At 43.8% G+C, this 21,155-nt stretch overlaps 1 non-coding gene across 1 annotated transcript; it reads right to left on the reverse strand.

Moving 5' to 3' along the window:
- Positions 1-227: 227 nt before the first annotated feature.
- On the reverse strand, positions 228-365 carry LOC120367048 (small Cajal body-specific RNA 20). Its single transcript, XR_005581548.1, has one exon.
- Positions 366-21,155: the final 20,790 nt, after the last annotated feature.

Consider the following 21,155-nt stretch of genomic DNA (forward strand, 5'->3'; position numbering starts at 1 on the left):
CCACACCAGGCTGATATTTTATTTTTTTGTCGAGACAGGGTCTCACTATGTTGCCCAGGCTGTTCTTGAACTCCTGGGCTCAATAAATCCTCTCGCCTCAGCTTCCTGAAGTGCTGGGATTACAAGTGTGAGTCCCCAGGCCTGGCCCTAACTGGCCTTTAAATAAATTACTCAATGTTACTGAGCCCCAGTTTCTTTCCTTTTTTTTTTTTTTTTTTTTTTCTTTTTTACATCTGAGGTAGGAAAACAAGGCTGTCCAGCTCATGGCTGTCCTGACGATGATCCTTGAGGGCTGATCTTGGCCTCCAGCTGTGGTTAAGGGGAAAAGGGAGCCCCCCAGTGTCTTGATTTACAAAAATGAGACAAACACCCAAGGTCCTTGCCAATAAAAAAAAGTCTAAGAGACTGAACTTCCACTCCAGGCTTCAAGTCTTTGTGGCTGAAGTCACACCCATGTGTGCTTCCCTCCCAAAGGTTTCTCCTTGGGACAACACTGCAGCAGCAAAGTTCCCCAGAGCTGGAACTTCCTGGAGACGTGGATGCCCAGCACTGTGCGGAGGGCAACATCTTGGATATGCCTCTTAAGGAATGAATAGACTGGCAAAGAGGCCACACAGCTAAGTCCAACTGGTGGGACAGGGGAAGCTGCATGGGATGACGGATCTGAAATGTGTCATCTCTGCTCTGGCCCCAATCTCTGTACCCTTTTTTATTCATACGCTTTCTTTTTTTTTTTTCATTTTTTGTTTTGACTTCTTTTTTTTTTATTGCATTTTAGGTTTGGGGGTACATGTGAAGAACATGCAAGATTGTTGCATAGGTACACACATGGCAGTGTGATTTGCTGCCTTCTTCCCCATCACCTATATCTGGCATTGCTCCCCATGCTATCTCTCCCCGTAATAAGCTTTTTTTTTGTTTGTTTGTTTGAGATGGAGTCTCGCTCCATCACCAGGCTGTAGTGCAGTGGCACAATCTCAGCTCACTGCAACCTCCACCTCCTGGGTTCAAGTGATTCTCCTGCCTCAGCCTCCCAGGTATTTGGGACTACAGTCATGTGCCACCACACCCAGATTTTTTTTTTTTTTTTTTGTATTTTTAGTAGAGGTGGGATTTTACCATGTTGGCTTGGATTGTCTTGATCTCTTGATTTTGTGATCCACCCACCTTGGCCTCCCAAAGAGCTGGGATTATAGGCATGAGCTACTGCACCCAGCCATGCTTTTTATTTTAGAATAGTTTTAGTTTCATGAAAAAGTTGTAAAGACAGTATGGAGTTCCCATATACACTTCTCCAAGTTTCCCCTATTGATAACATCTTACATTACTAAGGTACATTTGTCACAACTAAAGAACCAAAATTGGTACATTGTTTTATATACACACATATTTTTTCTTTTGTTTCACAAACAGGGTCTCGCTGTGTTGCCCAGGATGGCCTCAAACTCCTGGGTTCAAGCGATCCACCTCAGCCTCTCAAGTAGTTGGTACTACAGGCATGAGCCAGTGCAGCCTGGTATATTAATATTAATTAAATTCCACACTCTATCCAATTTCGCTGTTTCTAAAAATGTCCCTTTTCTGTTCCAGGATCCCAGCGAGGATATCACATTACATTTCCTTGTTATGTCACTTTAGCCTCCTCTGATCTGTGACATTCCCAGACTTTTCTTGTCTTTGATGACCTTAAATATTTTAAGTGGTATTGGTAAGGTATTCTGCAGAATACCTCTCTCAATTTGGGTTTGTCTGATTTTTTTTTTTTTTTTTTTTTTTTTTTTTTTTTTTTTTTTTTTTGGTGGCAGGGTTTTACTCTGTTGCTCAGTCTGGAGTGCAGTGGTGCAGTCAGAGCTCACTGCTGCCTCCAACTCCTGGGCTCAAGTGATCCTTCCACCTTGACCTCCCAAAGTGCTGGGATTGCAGGTGTGAGCCACTGTGCTTGGCATTTTTTTTCTTAAGACAGTCTCACTCTGCTGTCCAGGCTGGAGTGCAGTGGCGCAATTGATCAGAGCTCACTGCAGCCTTGGCTTCCTGGGCTCAGCTGATTCCCCCATCTCAGCCCCCCGAATAGCTGGGACCCCAGGTGGGCACCACGCCTGGCTAATTTTTTGCAGAGGCAAACTTCACCATGTTGCCCAGGCTGTGCCTGATAGATTTTTTTTTTTTTTTTTTTTTTTTTTTTTTTTTTTTGAGACGGAGTTTCGCTCTTGTTACCCAGGCTGGAGTGCAATGGCGTGATCTCGGCTCACCGCAACCTCCGCCTCCTGGGTTCAGGCAATTCTCCTGCCTCAGCCTCCTGAGTAGCTGGGATTACAGGCAGGCGCCACCAGGCCCAGCTAATTTTTTGTATTTTTAGTAGAGACGGGGTTTCACCATGTTGACCAGGATGGCCTCGATCTCTTGACCTCGTGATCCACCCGCCTTGGCCTCCCAAAGTGCTGGGATTACAAGCTTGAGCCACCGCGCCCGGCTGCCTGATAGATTTTTTTAAAAATGAGTACCTTAAAGTTATTCATTTGCCCAACTGCAATATTCCCCAAGGCTTTATTTATGTAGGCATAGCCAGGATCTTTAAAAAAAATGACACTGATATATATTCACTTAAGCAAATTAATGTACCTATCTCAACTGTTCCCTTTGGCTACATGGACAAGCTCATATTCCAAAGCATATGACCCTAAAACTGAAAAGGTTCAACCATGCTTCAGGCTTTGTGCTGATACATTTGTTATAAACATTGGATGAGATGATACAGAGCATTTTACACAGTGCCCGACACATAATTGGCACTCAATATGTATTAGCTATTGTTATTGAGAAGTACTAAGTCTTTTTTTCTTACATTTCTTTTTTTTTTTTTTTTTTTTTTTGAGGCGGAGTTTCGCTCTAGTTACCCAGGCTGGCGTGCAATGGCGCGATCTCGGCTCACCGCAACCTCCGCCTCCTGGGTTCAGGCAATTCTCCTGTCTCAGCCTCCTGAGTAGCTGTGACTACAGGCACGCGCCACCATGCCCAGCTAATTTTTTGTATTTTTAGTAGAGACGGGGTTTCACCATGTTGACCAGGATGGTCTCGATCTCTTGACCTCGTGATCCACCCACCTCGGCCTCCCAAAGTGCTGGGATTACAGGCGTGAGCCACCGCGCCCGGCCTTTTCTTACATTTCTTGGCATTTGCTAAGTCACGGCATTGTGAGATTGCATGGATGGAAAGGTAAAGTGTAAGGAGTAAGGAGATGGGCTGAGAGGCATTTCATGATTTGTCAAATTTGGAATAAAGGAGCCTAACTACTTACAAAAATAAAAAGTACTGGAAATGCAGTAATAAAGAATAAGAACATACACCGGAAAGTGGTATTGTGTAAGTCAGGAATATGGGAAAGACCAGCTGGACCGGGTCTGGCTGCTTTTTTTTTTTCTTTTTAGACAGGGTCTCACTCTGTTGCTCAGGCTGGAATGCAGTGGCATAATCTTGGCAGCCTTGACCTCCCAGGCTTTTTACAATGGCTGAAAGGCAGAAACAGCCCAAATATCCATCAATGGATGAATGGATAAACAAATTGTGGCATATCCATACAATGGAACGTTATTCAGCCATGAAGAGAAATGAAGTACCTATGCGGATGACCCTTGAAAACATTAAGCTAAATGAGAGGAGCCAGACACAAAAGCTCATCTATTGCAGGGTTCCATTGATATGAAATATTCACAATAGGAAAATCCAAAGAGAATGAAGATTGGTGGTTGCCAGAGGCTGAGGGCAGGAGAGAATAGGAAGCAATTAAGTAATGGCTAGGAGATTTCCTTTTGGGCTGATGACAATATTTTTGAAAATAGAGGTAGTGGTTGGGCAACATTATGAATACATGTCACTAAATTGTTCACTTAAATTAGCTGGGCATGGTGGCGCGTGCCTGTAATCCCAGCTACTCAGGAGGCTGAGGCAGGAGAATTGCCTGAACCCAGGAGGCGGAGGTTGCGGTGAGCCGAGATCATGCCATTGCACTCCAGCCTGGGTAACAAGAGCGAAACTCCGTCTCAAAAAAAAAAAAAAAAAAAAAAAAAAGAAAGGTTAATTTTTTTTTTTATATAAGAAAAAGAATAAAGAAGAGGAAGAAAGAGAAAGAGGAAGAGGGAGAGAGGATGGGGGTATTGCTTTATTGCCCGGGCTAGAATGCAATCTAAATATGGGTATGCCTATAATTGTCCTTAATAATGGAGATATAAAAGAAAACGAGGGAAGAGAATAACAAACAAGGAGCCAACCAACATTTCATTTAAACTTCTAAGTTGATATGATGTGGTACTGATCTACGTATTCCTGTATTGGGTGCGTATATATTTAGGATCTTTAGCTCTTCTTCTTGTTGCATTGATCCTTTTATCATTATATAATGTCCTTCTTTGCTTCTTTTGATCTTTGTTGCTTAATTGTAACTTCTGCTTTTTATTTATTTATTTTAACTTTCTGTTTGGTTGGTAAATCCTTCTGCATCCCTTGTTTTGAGTCTTTGTGTATCCTTGAATGTGAGATAGGTCTAGATGCAGCATACTGATGGGTTTTAGTTTTTTATTCAAATTGCCTGTCTGTCTTTGGATTGGGGGATTTAGTCAATTTAAATTTAGAATTAATAATAATATATGTGAGTTTAATACTGCCATTTAATATTAGCTGGCTATTTTGCCCATTAGTTGATGTAAATTCTTCATTATATTGATGCTCTTTTTGGTATTTTTTTAGAAAGGCTGATACTGTTTGTTCCTTTCTATGTGTAGTGGTTCTTTCAGAAGCTCTTGTAAAGCAGGCCTGGTGGTGATGAAATCTCTGAGTGCTTGCTTATTCACAAAAAACTTTATTTTTCTTTCACTTGTGAAGCTTAGTTTGGCTGGATGTGAAATTCTGGGTTGAAAGTTCTTTTCTTTAAGGATATTAAATATTGGTCCCCACTCTCTTCTGGCTTGTAGGGTTTCTGCTGAGAGATCTTCTGTGAGTCTGATAGGCTTCCCTTTGTGGGTAACCTGACCTTTCTCTCTGGCTGCCCTTAGTATTTTCTCCTTCATTTCAACCCTGGTGAATCTGACGATTATGTGCCTTGGAGTTGCTCTTCTTGAGGAATATCTCTGTGGTGTTCTCTGTATTACCTGGAGTTGAATATTATCCTGCCTTACTAAGTTGAGAAAATTTTCCTGAATAATATCCTGAAGCATATTTTCCAGCTTGGATTCACTCTCTTCATCACATTCAGGTACACCTATCAAGCGTAGATTAGGTCTTTTCACATAGTCCCATATTTCTTGGAGACTTTGCTCGTTCCTTTTATTCCTATTTTCTCTAATCTTGTCTTCTTGTTTTATTCCATTGAGTTGGTCTTCGACCTCTGATATCCTTTCTTCTGCTTGATCAATTCGGCTGTTAAAACTTGTGCATACTTCACGAAGTTCTCGTATTGTGTTTTTCAGCTCCATCAATTCACTTATATTCCTCTCTAAATTGTGTATTCTTGTTAACATTTCGTCAAATCTTTTTTCAAAGTTCTTAGTTTCTTTAGATTGGTTTAAAACAAGTTCTTTTAATTCACAGAAGTTTCTCATTATCCACATTTTGAAGCCTGCTTCTGTAATTGGAACACACTCGTTCTCCATCAAGCCTTGTTCCGTTGCTGATGAGGAACTGTGATCCCCTGCTGAGGGAGAGGCGTTCTGATCTTGGATATTCTCAGCCTTTCTTGGCTGTTTTCTTCCGTTCGTTATAAATTTATCCATCTGTGGTCTTTGTATTTACTGCCTTTGTAATTGAGTTTCCGAGTGGACGTCCAGCTTATTGATTCTCAGCGCCGAAATCCGAGCAACCCACTGCACCGACTAAATCAGCGGCGTTAAGATTGATGGTGCTTTTCTGACTCTGCACCAAGAACCGACGCTCCAAGGCGCCGGCAAAACCGCCTCGCCGGTCACAAGAGTCGCGCTGGTGACCCGTGGGGCTCCTCTGCTGAGAATCTCCTGGTGCGTGAGCAACAAGAATTCATGTGAAGGTATGGCGTCCTCTCGTTCTTTGCGCTTTCACTGGGAGCTACAATCCCGAGCTGCTAGTGATCAGCCATTCTTGGATCGCTCTCCCTAAAATGGTTAATTTTATGTTATGTGAATTTCACCTTAAAAAAAAAAAAAAGTCTTTTAAGGTCAGGCATGGTGGCACACACCTATAATCTCTGGGAGGCCAAGGTGGGTGGATTGCTTGAACTCAAGAGTTCAAGACCAGCTTGGACAAAAACTCTGTCTCTACCAAAAATACAAAAACCTAGCTTGGCATGGTGGTGCACATCTGTGGTTCCAGCTACTCTGGAGGCTGAGGTAGGAGGATCCCTTGAGCTTAGGGGGCAGAGGTTGCAGGGAGCCAAGATTACTCCACTGCCCTTCAGCCTAGGAGACAGAGCGAGATTCCCTCTCAAAAACAAAAACAAAAACAAAACAAAACAAACAAAAAGTCCTTTTAAGAAGATCATATCATGTCACCTTTGTGATTTAAGATGAGGTTGAGGCCAGGCGTGGTGGCTCATACCTGTAATCCCAGCACTTTGGGAGGCTGAGGCGGGTGGATCACAAGGTCAAGAGATCGAGACCATCCTGACCAACATGGTGAAACCCTGTCTCTACTAAAAATACAAAAAAAAATAATAATAATAACTGAGCGTGATGGTGCGCACCTGTCGTCCCAGCTACCCGGGAGGCTGAGGCAGAATTGCTTGAACCCAGGAGGTGGAGATTGCAGTGAGCTGAAATTGTGCCGCTGCACTTCAGCCTGGCACCTGGTGACCGAGTGAGACTCTGTCTAAAAAAACAAAAGATGAGGTTGAATAGTAAGCTTGGGCCGTATCAGGTAGGGACTTGGGATCAAGCTTTATGGGATGCCAATTCATGATTACTCAAAAGCTATTTACCACGAAAGACTGCTGTATTGGGGACCAAAAACATAGACCAGTGTTTTCTCTTCCTTTAAGAGAGGGGGCCAGAAGGTTCTTTGAAGAAGCAAGGAATTAGCACCAGGGATATTAGGTTGATGGATGCCTACTGACATCAGCTTCGGGTGGCCTGACTCATCCTTCTTGTGATAGTGATGGTTTTACCAGTGGTTCGTGATGCTTATGTCTAATTGCTGAGGCTCCCTCAGGGATGGGCATTACTAGTCCTTGCTTCAGTGGCTTCCCTTTGTGTATGTTCTCTTGACTGACCAATCTTCTCTTTCCTCTCTACACTATCCATCCATTCAATTTGACACATTCTAGGCTTGGTAATATCTTCAATTATGCCTAGGAGCTGCCCCTTTCTCCTTCAGGTGACTATGCATATGTCTAATCCCATCCATATTTTATTTGAGGCCCATGGGGTGTGTGTGTGTGTGTGTGTGTGTGTGTGTGTGTGTGTGTGTTAAGGGGCACCTCATTTATAGACTCCATGTAGCCACAATACTTCCAAAGTAACTCAAATGGCTGGATAATTCCCTATTCAGTAGCTTTCGATTAGGACTAAAGCAAGTGAAGTAAAATCACTATGGAGACTTTAGGAACTGTATATGGTTAACATCCTACTCCAAGGTAATTCTGATGGACCAGAGGATTGGGGTGGGTGGAGTGGACAAGCATGCATATTTTGGATAAGATCTGCGGGCAATTCTGAAAACCTTTCTCCATTCCCATCCTTGTGAGAACTATCATATACTTCAGTGGGGCTGCTGGCTCTGGGCAGGAATCTGACACATAGAGACCCTTATCAAAGGAACTATCCCTTTAACATACAAATCCAGATCCCAGCTGCTTTTGAAGGGACAGGAAGATCCCACAAAACTGCCTTGGATACTTCTCCATCAGCCAAGTCTTTGCCACTATTTTTGTTTCAGAACCACCCACCTAGTTGAGCCTTCCTTTCTCAGGAAAGACATTTATCCACCAGAGTTCTCACCCACCAGAGAGTGGGAAAGAAGAGAACTGGTGGAAATAGGAGCTGCAAGGCAAAAAGAATATTTGTCACCTGCAGACTGATTCTGCCCCTCTACTGCTTCTTTGCAACAGGAAAGACAGACACTACAGGGTTTTAAAAATGAAGAAAGGGTGAATGATCTCACTGTTTATTTTGTGGTGGTAGAGGGTAGAAATGCAGGTCGAATCCCCTTTGTAAATGATCAAATCCCTCAACTCCTTGGAATATGGATCGATGAGAAAAGCAAAGTACAATGCCAGCTTCAGATTACTCCAATTGCAGATGATGGTGCTTGTCAGTGGAGGTGATCATTTTTCCATGGGAGATTTGGAAGACAAGAGGAAGAGAAACTAGTATTACTATTAAACTTCTAACAGCATTGAGTTAGCCATTTGATTCTTTGATTCTTTGGGTTTGGACAACAGTAAGATATGAGTGGTTTTTAGCAGTGGAAATTTAAGTCTGGTCAGCATGTCAGTAAGATGCTTTAAAACAATGTGTCAGAGCCTGTTGGTGATAGTAAGAACTGGCTCTGCCCCACCTTTCTCCCTCAAGTTCTCTCCCTAAAATCAAAGACTACACCAAGAGCTTCACCCTGAGAGGTGGCCAAAGCAACATAACATGTGACTAAGTGCTTTGGAATTGCAGCTTCCAAAATGGAACTCATTTCTTTGGCAGATATGGCCAGATGTGGCCTACAGAAATCTTTTGTTTTGGCCCTTATGATATTTTTAAATTTTCGTCTGAGCCAACATTTAGAAATCCCAGTATCTGCTCTCTCTTCTCTATCAATGCCTCTCTTTCTCTGTCTCTCCCCCTCCTTCTCCTTCTCTTGTTTTCTCTCTCTCATATCAGAAGCTCTGGTAATACTGATCCTGCATTTTTGCATGGCAAGGATAGACTGAAACCAAGAAGTAGCATCTCCCTTTGGACAGGTCACCATAGTTCCCATCACTCACACAGTACATGGATGTGTTTTTACACCCAGGACCGTTTGACCTCAGACCTCCTTTAGTGTGCAGGAAGCTATTGACATGTCCCAGACCACTGAACACCCAAAGGAGGAAGCATCAGATGCCTAACCAGAAAAGCCTAAAGAGAACTCCCAAGGGCAAACCCCCTTTAGTTGCAATGGGCAAAACATACATGGGATGTTCTGAAGATAGCCCTCCTGGAAGATGTGCCATATGATGAAGAATGCAGTGGCTTCTCTGGAATAATGTAAAAGTGATTAACATTGATCCCTGAGCAAGCAGTTACCTCTTATGGCCCAGTAAGCTCATTTCTAGGATCACCAAACAGTCCTAATGTAGTGGTTCTCCACTGAGGTGAGTGTGTGGAGGTTGAGTAAGTGTCCTTGGTACTGACACATGCCACCACAGCTTCTGATTGAGAATCACTCTGTTCTAACCAGTCTGAGTCTGTGTGATCACTTTTTTTTTTTTTTTTTTTTGAGGCAGAGTTTCGCTCTTGTTGCCTGGGCTTCAGTGCAATGGCGCATGTGTGATCACTGCTATGGCGACTATAGCTCCTCCTTCAGAACTATGTCGTGGCTCTGAATCCCTGGGGATTGTATTACAACTAAAGGCAGAAGGGGGAACCCTGAGGATTATAAATGTTGCCAAGGGCAGTGGTGGATCCTAAATCTATCTTTGCATCAGAATTACTTAAAAATATTTTAACATTTGTGTTCCTGGGCTTTGTTACACTCCTGCTGTGTTAGTTTGTTTGTATAGCTATACAGTGGTCTGTGCCTGTGCCTCTAAGACAACTTTAGAGAAGCACTGGCTCACAGATATCGAGGATTCTCCTGAACCTCCCACATTCATTCTGGAATCACACTCAATCCCTATTATGCCATCAGAGCCTTTTTCCCTACCAGAGTTTCTGATGTCACAGACAGTGGCTTAACACTATAGTCTGGTGTTAAGACTGACCTGAGCATAAATCTTGCCTCTGCCACTTGCAAACTGATGTGGTCTTAAGTAAGTTGTGACCCCCTCTTCAAACTTCAGCTTCCCATCTGTGAAACGGTGATAGTAACACCTACCTCCCAGAGTTGCTGTAACAGCTCCTTGAGTTAACAAGTGTAAAGCTTCCTGACTTGGGATTTGTGTACATGATTGTTATATGGTAAAGGCTGCATCATTTTCTCACCTTCCAGAAGTAGGGTCAGTTCAGTACTCTTAGGAATTCTTAATTGGGACTTTTCCTCCAGGTGTCCTAATACCAGAGTAACTCTGTCAGCCCACAAGCCAATTTAGAGAAGAAAAACCCCAATTTAAGAACGTGTGGCCAGGCACCATGGCTCATGCCTGTAATCCCAGCAGTTTGGGAGATTGAGGCGGTGGATCCCCTGAGGGTTAGGAGTTTGAGACTAGCCTGGCCAACATGGTGAAACCCCATCTCTACTTAAAAAATACAAATATTGGGCCAGGCGTGGTGGCTCATGCCTATAATAATCCCAGCACTTTGGGAGGCTGAGGCAGGTGGATCACAAGGTTAAGAGACTGAGACCATCCTGGTCAACATGGTGAAACCCCATCTCTACTAAAAAAAAAAAAAATACAAAAATTAGCTGGGCATGGTGGCGCATGCCTGTAGTCCCAGCTACTCAGGAGGCTGAGGCAGGAGAATTGCTTGAACCCAGGAGGCAGAGGTTGCAGTGAGCCGAAATCGTGCCATTGCACTCCAGCCTGGGTAACAAGAGCGAAACTCCAACTCAAAAAAAAAACAACAAAAACACAAATGTTAGCCAGGCCATGGTGGTGTACACCTGTAATCCCAGCTACTCAAAAGGCTGAGGCAGGAGAATCACTTGAACCTGGGAGGTGGACACACCCACACTCTCTCTCTCTTTCTCTCTCTCTCTCTCTCTCTCTCTGTCTATATATATATATATTCATTCTCAAAATGTGTGTAATATGTCACACACACACACATTTGGAGAATCTGCTCTATTTAGTAGTGTAGGTATGCCTCAGTTTAGTTCTCTTAAATAAAACAAAAGCTACTCCCCATGGCAACAGTTATTATTCTCCCCCTCCCATAGTCCACCCCTGTCTTGGGGAGAAGAGAAAGAATTATTTAAATGACATGTTCTCAAAATAAGGCCAAAGAACAAGCCCCCTAAAATGTGCCCTAATTCCCTTGATAATTTGTGAAAAGCTGAGGCAGCTACATAAGCATTTTCCTAAGACATGGAAAATAGAGCCAGGGAGAATGCAACTATAAAAGACATTAATTTCAACCCAAGAGGGGCTCATTAAAAAACTTGAAAAAGTTATACTGTTTGCAAAACATAACTTTTATGTCAGTATCAGCCTCAATAGATAACAATGCAGCCTTTCCCAAAAAGTTGAAGTGATGCAGGTTTAGAAAATGTATTTATCCCAGCAGGCTTTTAAAATGTTATCTAACCTGGTTTGTTTTGGAATCAGATGCCTTCAGGTACCTTCTGACATGCCAAGCCTATGGATTCTGACCTGAGTACTTAAAGCTATGGCAGAAGGGCAAGAAAGGCAGGGAAATCTTTATCAGAACCACGGGCAGAGGCCAGGTTCTGGAATTAGAGTTAAGAAAGTACTGGTGGAGGAGCTGTCCATACACATGGTGCTGACGACCCCAGCAGGTTCCAACTGTGAGGCTATAGGTAGCAACAGTGCATGAAACAATCTTGGAGTCCTGGGAGAGCCTTACCTTGTGAATTTATGCACTTCAAATGGGGCTTAGGGTATTCATAGATCAGGATGGAATGTACTCAAATCAGGTAAGATCATCAAAGTCTGCTGTCCTTGCTCTGCCCAGATGTAGAATACGACTCACAAACACCACCAGGAGTTGGAGATATCCCATCCCAAGAATCTCACAAAGGGCATGAGGTACAAAATTACTATTTATTGAGCACCCAACTGCTTCTACTGGACTCTTTACTTCCAATAACTCATTTTAATTTTAAGATACAGGTTATTCTTATTAATTTTTTGAGACAGGTTCTCACTCTGCCACTCAGGCTGGAGTGCAAGGGTGGGATCATAGCTCACTGTAGCCTTGAACTTCTGGTCTCAAGCGATCCTCCTACCTCAGCTTCGCAAAGTGTTGAGATTACAGTCATAAGCCACCACACCCAGTCCACTATCCTCAGTTTATTTATTTATTTAGAGACGAGTCTTGCTTTGTCACCCAGGCTGGAGTGCAGTGGCGTGATCCTGGCTCACTGCAACCACCACCTCCTGGGTTCAAGTGACTCTCTTGCCTTAGCCTCCTGAGTAGCTTGGATTACAGGCACTCATCACCACGCCCAACTATTTTTTGTATTTTTAGTAGGGATGAGGTTTCACTATGTTGGCCAGGTTGGTCTCAAACTCCTGATCTCAAGTGATACGCCTTCCTCAGCCTCCCAAAGTGCTGGGATTACAGGCATGAGCCACTGCACCTGGCCACTATCCTCATTTTTTGTTGTTATTGTTGTTGTTTGTTTTTTTTTTTGAGACGGAGTTTCACTCTTGTTACCCAGGCTGGAGTGCAATGGCGCGATCTCGGCTCACCGCAACCTCCGCCTCCTGGATTCAGGCAATTCTCCTGTCTCAGCCTCCCGAGTAGCTGGAATTACAGGCACGCGCCACCATGCCCAGCTAATTTTTGTATTTTTAGTAGAGACGGGGTTTCACCATGTTGACCAGGATGGTCTCAATCTCTTGACCTCGTGATCCACCCGCCTCGGCCTCCCAAAGTGCCGGGATTACAGGCTTGAGCCACCACACCCGGCTCATTTTTTTTTTTTTTTAATAGAGACGGGGTTTCACCATGTTGGCCAGGTTGATCTTGAACTGCTGACCTCAGGTAATCCACCCGCTTCAGCCTCCCAAAGTGCTGGGATTACAAGCGTGAGCCACCACACCTGGCCATCCTCATTTTAAACTGGGAAACTGGCCAGGTGTGGTGGCTTGTTCCTGCAATCCCAGCACTTCAGGTGGCTGAGGCAGGAGGACTGCTTGAATGCAGGATTTTGAGATCAGCCAAGCAACGAGGTAAGACTCCATCTCTATAGAAATTTAAAAAATTTTTTTTAAAAAGCAATCATCCTGCCCCAGCCTCCTGAGTAGCTGAGGCAGGATGATCACTTGAACCCAGGGATTGAAGCAGCAGTGAGTCATGTTTGCACCACTGCACTCCAGCCTGGGTGACAGAGCAAGACTCTATCTCAAATAAATAAATAAATAAATTGGGGAAACAAAGACTCAGAAAAACTAAGTAAATTTATCCAGTGCTCCACAACTAGTAAGTGGGTGTCATCCTCCTTAAACCTCAACCTCTGTTTATGAAATATGTCTAACTTTCAAGCTTTTATCCTTTTGCCATGTGCAGTTTACCCAGGGCTGAAGCCAAGACCTTGGTAGAACCATGTCTATTGGTTGGAGAGAAGGGTGGCCCTAGGAACTTGACTCGAGGTAGAGGTATTTAGGCCAGAATCTGGAGGCACTACATTAACTTCATGGCCTTTGCTCTGCCTGAGAGGGCATCTGGTGAAAACCATGCTCACCTTCTTCCTCAACCAGGAAGAAGAATCATTTGTAGTTACTAACAAGGTGAGACCAACTCTGCCAATAAATGGAGCTGACCTCAATTCTGTTATCTTCCCCAATAGGGAGCACTCACATCACTGAATATGTCCCAAATGAACTCATTTCTTACCTGGTTTTCCTTTTGTCCCCTCTGTCTCAGCTATTTCACCGACCCAAGCTGTCAATCAGACTTCCATAACTGACCCTTTCTTCATTCTGGTTCTTCTAGCCTTGCCAAGCTCTCCTGGTCAGTGTTACCTCCATATATCTTTGAAATTCTTCCACTTCTCTCATTTCTACTACCACTGCTCTGGTGGAGGTCATCATCATCTCCTGCCCGGACTATTGCAGTGGAATCCTAGCTGGTCCCGTTGCCTCCAATTTTGTCCTCTACGAGTCTGTCAAAGTAATCCCAAACGCAAAGGTGACCATGTTATCTCCCCACATTTAATTTAATAAGCATAGTACAGCAGTTAAGAGCAAGAGCTCTAGAGCCAAACTGCCTGGCTTTGGATCCCAGCTCTGCCACTTACTGCAGGAGTTACTTAACTTAGACTTTGTAACTATAGAATGGAAATGACAATAATGGTACTTTCTTCAGAGTTGTTCTTGAGAATTACATAGTACCAGCTACTACCTCACTTCCTTTATCTCCTTTACAGCAAAACTCTTTGAAAGGTTTTTTGTTTTTTTTTTTTTTTGAGATGGAGTTTTGCTCTTGTTGCCCAGGCTGGAGTGCAATGGCGCGACTTCGGCTCACTGCAAGCTCCGCCTCCCTGGTTCAAGCGATTCTCTTGCCTTGGCTTTCTGAGTAGCTAAGATTACAGGCATGCGCCAGCAAGCCCAGCTAATTTTCGTGTTTTTAGTAGAGACGGGGTTTCTCGATCTTGGTCCAGCTGGTCTCGAGCTCCCGACCTCCGGTGATCTGCCCACCTCGGCCTCCCAAAGTGCTGGAATTACAGGTGTGAGCCACTCTGCCTGGCCTGAAAGGATTTTTAAAAGTTTTTTTTTATAGAAAGATTCAAACATACATGAAGGCCAGGCCCAGTGGCTTATGCCTGTAATCCTAGCACTTGGGAGGCTGAGGCAGGCAGATCATCTGAGGTCAGGAGTTTGAGATCAGCCTGACCAACATGGTGAAACCCCAACTCTACTAAAAATACAAAAATTAGCCAAGCGTGGTGGCACGTGCCTGTAAACCCAGCTTCCCGGGAGGCTAAGGCAGGAGGATCGCTCAAACCCAGAAGGCAGAGGTTGTAGTGAGCTGAGATCGCACCACTGCACTCCAGCCTGGGCAACAGAGTGAGATTCTGTCTCAAAAACCATATATCAAAGAGAAAAAGAGTTAGTATATTCTCATGTATGCATCATCTGATTTTCAATACTTATCAATTTATGGCTAATGTTTTGTCTCTCACCTCTTCTCCTGTATTATTTTGCAACAAATCTCAGACATATAATTTCATCTGTAGAAATTTCAATATATACTTCTAAAAGTTAGGAGCTCTTTTATTAAAAAAAAAAAACTCACACTATATCATATCCAAAAAATAACAGTAATTTTTTCCCTCTTTTTTGTAGTAATGGAGTCTCACTCTGTCACCCAGTCTGGAGTGCAGTGGTGTAATCATGACTTACTGCAGCCTTGATTTCCTGGGTTCAAGCAATTCTCCCACCTCAGCCTTCCAAGTAGCTGGGATTACAGGCACACGCCACTATGCCTGGTCAATTTTAAAACTTTTTTTGTAGAGATAGGGCTCGCCCCATGTTGCCTGGGATGGTCTCAAACTCTTGGGTTCCAGTGATCCTCCTGCCTCAGTCTCCCAAAGCACTGGAATTACAGGTGGGAACCACTGTGCCCTGCCTCAGTAATTCTTTACTATAATCAAGAATCCAGTCAGTGTTCAAATTTTCAATTATTTCAAATGTCAGGTTTTTTTCAGTTTTGTTTGTTTGAATCAAGATATAAATAAGAATCGTTCATTGTAAGTTGTTGATTTACTTTTAAATCTCATTTAATTTATAAGTTTCTCTCTCCATCTTTTTTTCATTTTTGCAATGTTTTTGTTGAAGAGACTGGACCATTTTTCCTGTAGAGTTTTCCCCAGGCTGGATTTTCCCATTGCATCCCTGTGGTATTGCTAAATGGGTTCCTCTCTCCCTGTGGTTTTTATAAATTGATAGTTAGAACTAGAGGTTTAATCAGATTCAGACTCTGCTACTTGGAAGTATATAATTTTTTAAATAGCGCCACTGGTGAACATTGTCAAGCTCCATTCATTCATCAGGAGTTGCAAAAATGATGATGTTCTATCATTCCTTCCTTTTTTTTTTTTTTTTCCCTTAGGCTCAGGTGATCCTCCTACCTCAGACTCTCAAGTAGCTGGGACTGTAGGCATGCCATCATTCCCAGCTAATTTTTGTAGTTTTCGTAGAGCTGGGGTTTCACCAAGTTGCCCAGGCTGGTCTTGAATTCCTGGGCTTCCAAGATGCTGGCATTACAGGCATGAGCTACTGTGGTAGGCCTTCATTCCTTCGTTATTTGTTGGCTGAATACATCTACATGAAAATTCTCATTAATTCTGGTTACCTTGAGGAGAAAGAGGATAGATGTTTGGAGTTTTTTCCCCATTTACTTGCTAATTTTCAAAATAATGAATTGGTTCACTTTCACTTTCTTTTAAATCTGCTTTAACCAGGATTTCACTCCCACCACACCACTGAATCTACTGTGGGTCATTCCTCATAATGATGCATCAGGAGCATCTAACATTGAGGATTAACCTCTTCTTGAAACACTGTCTTCACTTGGCTTTGAAGACATCACATTCTCTTGGTTTTCTTTATCTCATTGATCTTAACTTTTCAGTCTCCTTTGCTGGTTCATCCTCAACTTAAACCCTTATGCTGGAGTACTTCCAGGGCTGTTTTTAAACTTCTTCTCTGTATATACATTCAGATCCTTGGAGACCTCATTCGATCTCATTGTTTTAAAATGCCATTTTTATACTAACGACTCGCATATTTCTATCTCCAGTCTATAGCTCATCTGCAAACTTCAGGCTCACATGCCACTGTCTACTTGATGTCCCTGTTCGGAGTGCAATAGGCATTTCAAACCCAACACGTCTGAAATCTAATTCCCATTTTTCTCCTAAAACCAGCTTCATCCACATTCTTCTTCATTTTGGTTAATGACAGCATTCTTTCAATTCCTCTGGCCAGAATTCCTGGAGTAACTTTCGAGTCCTCTTTTCCTCTCAGATTCCACATCTAATTTGGGAGAAAATGTATTGATTCAAAATACAACACATGGGGCTGGACGTGGTAGCTGATGCCTGTAATCCCAGCACTTTGGGAGGCCAAGGTCAGGAAATCAAGACCAGCCTGGCCAGTGTGATGAAATCCCATCTCCACTAAAAATACAAAAATTACCCATGTGCGGTGGTGCACGCCTGTAGTCCCAGCTACTTGGGAGGCTGAGGCAGGAGAATTGCTTTAACCTGGGAGGCGGAGGTTACAGTGAGCCAAGATGGTGCCACTGTACTCCAGCCTGGGTGACACAGCAAGACTCCATCTCAAAAAACAAAAACAAAAACAAAAACAAAAATAACAAAAGAGAATACATGCAAAGATCAGATCACCTCTCACACCCGTCCCCGCTGCTGCTCTGGTCTAAGTCTCTAACGTTTCTCACCGGGATTATTACAACACTCTAGCTCATGCTATTTCTCCTGTCATCCTCCACTTTCACTTACATTGCTACCGTTCAAAATTCGAGACTCAGCTCAGACATCCCTTCTTCACATAGCAGCCAGAGTAGCTCTTTTAAAATATGTCCAGTTATATGACTTCTCACTTAAAACCCTCCACAGGTTCTCATGTCTCTCAGAGATGCCCAAGTCCTTACAATGACCTTTAAGGCCCTATGTGATTGACAGCTCTGCTTCTTCCCTGCGTGCATCTCTTACCCTTCACTTGTCCCATTTCTAGCCCACCTTCCTTGAACAGGGCAAGCACACTCTTGACTCAGGGCTTTCGCATTTGCTCTTTTATCTGCATGGAACAGTCTTCCCACACCTGTGCTCTTGGCTTATTCTCTCACTTCCTTCACATCTTTGCTCAACAGCCATAGCTCTCAGTGAGCCTATTCCAAACCACCATCTTAAAAACAACACCTTCCCCAGCACCGCTATACTCTCTTCTTCATCATTTTCATCCATCGTACTTATTACCCATAAATATATCATATGTTTGCCCTGTTAATTTTGTTGCTTTGCTCCCCACACTTGAATGTAAGCTGCAAGACAGGGGATTTTTTTTTTTTTTTTTTTTTTTTTTTGTCTTGTTCACTGCTGTATCTTGGAGTCCAGAGCAGAACCTAACAGCACATGGTGGTGCTCTAGGGATGGCTTCACGGGTGTGTAGCCAGTGAAGGTGCATGGGGCTTGTGCTCAGATGGGGGGCCCTGCATTTGGAGTTTAACGCTCTGTGGTTGCCATCTTGAAATTCTTAAGAATTTGATCTTTGTATCTGTGTTTTGTGAATCCAGTTGGGCACTGGAGCATGTTCCACAGGCTTGGTGCTCCAATTCGCATGTGATTTTTCCTCTGTTGTCCTTCACCTCTTCCAGATGGGTTCTCACCTACCTCTTCTTCCAGCAACTGCTGCCACATCATACCTCAGAGGGGCCTTGGGCATAGACATGAGGAGGGTCTGAGTTGGGCATATGTGCGGCCTATGATCCAAGTGTCAGGGCAGGGCAGTGAGTGCCTGTGAGGGTCTGTACTCGTCCTGCCAGTGTCCCCATGCTCCAGGGTACAACATTAAGTAGCAAATAAAAAATGCTATGATGAGTGGACAGAGACTGTGGAAGAAGGTAAAAAGCTTTTTCCTGCTTTTGAACAAGGGGCCCCACATTTTCAATGCGCACTGAAAGTTTCCACCCTCACATCATGCAGCCATCCCTGTGGTGCTCAGTAAGTATTTGTGAAATGAATGCATGAATACTATATGTAAAGCTCTGAGATCTGCAGTGTGGTAGAAGTAGAAGTTAGCTATGATCAGCTCCTCAGTGGACATTAGCTATTATCAGCGATTGGCTTATTAATGGCCACTTCTTGCTTCAAGTTTAACACTCAAGTTCTATCCAACTACAGTTTTCTCCCCGCTTTGGGATGTTTTTGACACATGCGTCAAAAAGTGGGGAGAAAACGGCTTCTTGTCTTCTCTTCTGGGAATTCTTTTCTCTTTCCCTCTTCTCCAATTTCACACATGTGGCTACCACTCAACTCAGACATCCCTTCCTCCAGGGAGTCTTCTCTTATTCCTCCTGGGTCAGCTCCTCCCTCTGCACTCACTTGACACTGTTCATTCTTTTCCTCTGTCAGGCTTACCTCTTCCAAGGTGGCTAAACTTCATCCAAAGGCTCAGAACTTCATCTGATGGGCTTTGAAATGTCACTGTGGCACCTACCAGTTTAGGTACCTCTTTTGCCAAAGGTGAGCTCCCTCCCTAATCCTGTGCCCCTGAGTTAACCATTTGCTCTTCCTCTGCATCGTGCCTTATCTGGAGCCAGATCGATTGCTCCTAGTTCCCAGGGTCCCAGTGGGACAGGGACTTGCCTGAACCTCGGCCTGCTATTGGGATCCTAATACCCATCCTAGTTGTGTACATGGACAGCTCTTCTGGAATGGCGCTGTTCTGTTAGCACTGGCCTTGTACATTTTCTTTTTGTGTGTGCATGCTTTTTAATAACTTTGAACTTCAGTGTCTCTATCTATGAAATGAGAATAAAAGCATCCATCTGGCAAGTTTGTTGAGAAGTTTGAATAAAGAATATCTGCCCCAGCCAAGTGCGGTGGCTCATGCCTGTAATCCCAGCAATTTGGGAGGCTGAAGCAGGTGGGTCATGAGGCAGGAGTTTGAGACCAGCCTGCCCAAGATGGTGAAACCCTGTCTCTACTAAAACTAAAAAAATTAGCTGGGTGCAGTAGCAGGTGTCTGTAATCCCAGTTACTCAGGAGACTGAGGCAGGAGAATTGCTTGAACTGGAGCAGCAGAAATTATAGTGAGCTGAGATCATGCCACTGTACTTCAGCCTGGGAGACAGAGTGAGACTCCGTCTCAAAAAAAAAAAAAAAAAAAAAAAGAATATCTGCCCAAACAGGAGCTCAGAAAAATGTCTGCGCCTCCTTCTGCCAGATGGAATAGTAGCTACTGGCGTGGGACCTTCCCACTGGCATGGTCCTCTTGATTTCCGCGCTGCCATAAACAATTTTAAGCTGCTGTAGTCTCAGTCTGTATGACACACTGGTCCTGCCTCAGTGTTAGTCACCATCTCCCCAGTAGGTCCTCCTGGCCTCAGAGAGGGAAAAAAAAAAAATCATTGTTTTGGTTCAAGTGTGATAAACAGCGATTGACAGGCCTGAAAAAGAAGCTGTTGAACAATGAGAAAAAGCCTCTAATTATTCCCCTTAACCTGTCTGTTAGCCTGTCTGTTCAATTCATTCTTTGACAACTGCCTTTCCTCCCTGCTTTAACTGTTTAGGAATAAATTATTTTGAAGAAATGTGTTTTCAATAAATTTGTTAAGGCTAAAATGTTGACATCTGGAAAATTCTCCATATTCCGAATCTGAGCTTCCCCATCCTCCACCGAGAGACTGGGAGTCACTCTCGCTGGGGAAGCATTGGTGATGACAGCCAACAGGAGACTCAGGTCCAAGTGGGGGAAGCCATCTTCTGGCCCTAGATCCTTTGCAATTAGCTGGGTGACCTTCTGGCAATGCCTTATCCTCTCAAAGCACAGCTGCTTCATCTGCAAAACAGACACACTCTACGTCTCTTTTGGAATGATGGATGTAAAGGCGCTTTGGAAATGCAAAGGGTTTTTTTTATATGGTGCTCAAAATACAGACCAATTCAGTGAAAAGAAAAGAATGGCTGACACTGGGCTGATCACCCCAGCTCCTGCCCTGGACCTCCACCTCTGATCTTGGTCCCTAAGGCAATGTCCTCTGCGTAATGTCATCTCTGTAATGAAGAGAGACTGAACCCTTCAGGGACTCTCCTGGGACTGGGGAAGGTGAAGGATGGGAGGAAGAACAGTCTTAGGATGAGGGTGAAGGGGTAGGGAGCCTAGGATTTTACTGGGGATGCTCAGAGCCACAGGCTTTGGGAGTGATTATTATAATTACTGTTACCTTTGCTACATCACTTGCTCATCCTTCCCCACTGCTGCTGGGACCTAGGGCCCTAGAAATTACCCTGATGATCATTGTCAGTAGCCTGGGCATGGTTTAATCCAAGGAGTGGGTTCTTTCTTTTTTTTGACAGGGTCTCACTCTGTCACCCAGGCTAGTGTAGTGCAGTGGCGTGATCACAGCTCACTGCAGTTTTGACCTCCCGTGCTTAGGTGATTCTCCCACCTCAGCCTCCTGAGTAGCTGGGACCACAGGCATGCGCCACCACACCTAGATAATGTCTTGTTGAGTTTTGCCATATTGCCCAGGCTTGTTTCTAATTCCTGGACTCAAGTGATCTGCCCACCTCAGCCCCGAAAGGTGTTGGGATTACAGGCATGAGCCACCGTGCCTGCCTGGAGTGAGTTCTCTTGG

The sequence above is a fragment of the Saimiri boliviensis genome, chromosome 17 (assembly GCF_048565385.1).
Source record: "Saimiri boliviensis isolate mSaiBol1 chromosome 17, mSaiBol1.pri, whole genome shotgun sequence".
Classification (NCBI taxonomy): domain Eukaryota; kingdom Metazoa; phylum Chordata; class Mammalia; order Primates; family Cebidae; genus Saimiri; species Saimiri boliviensis.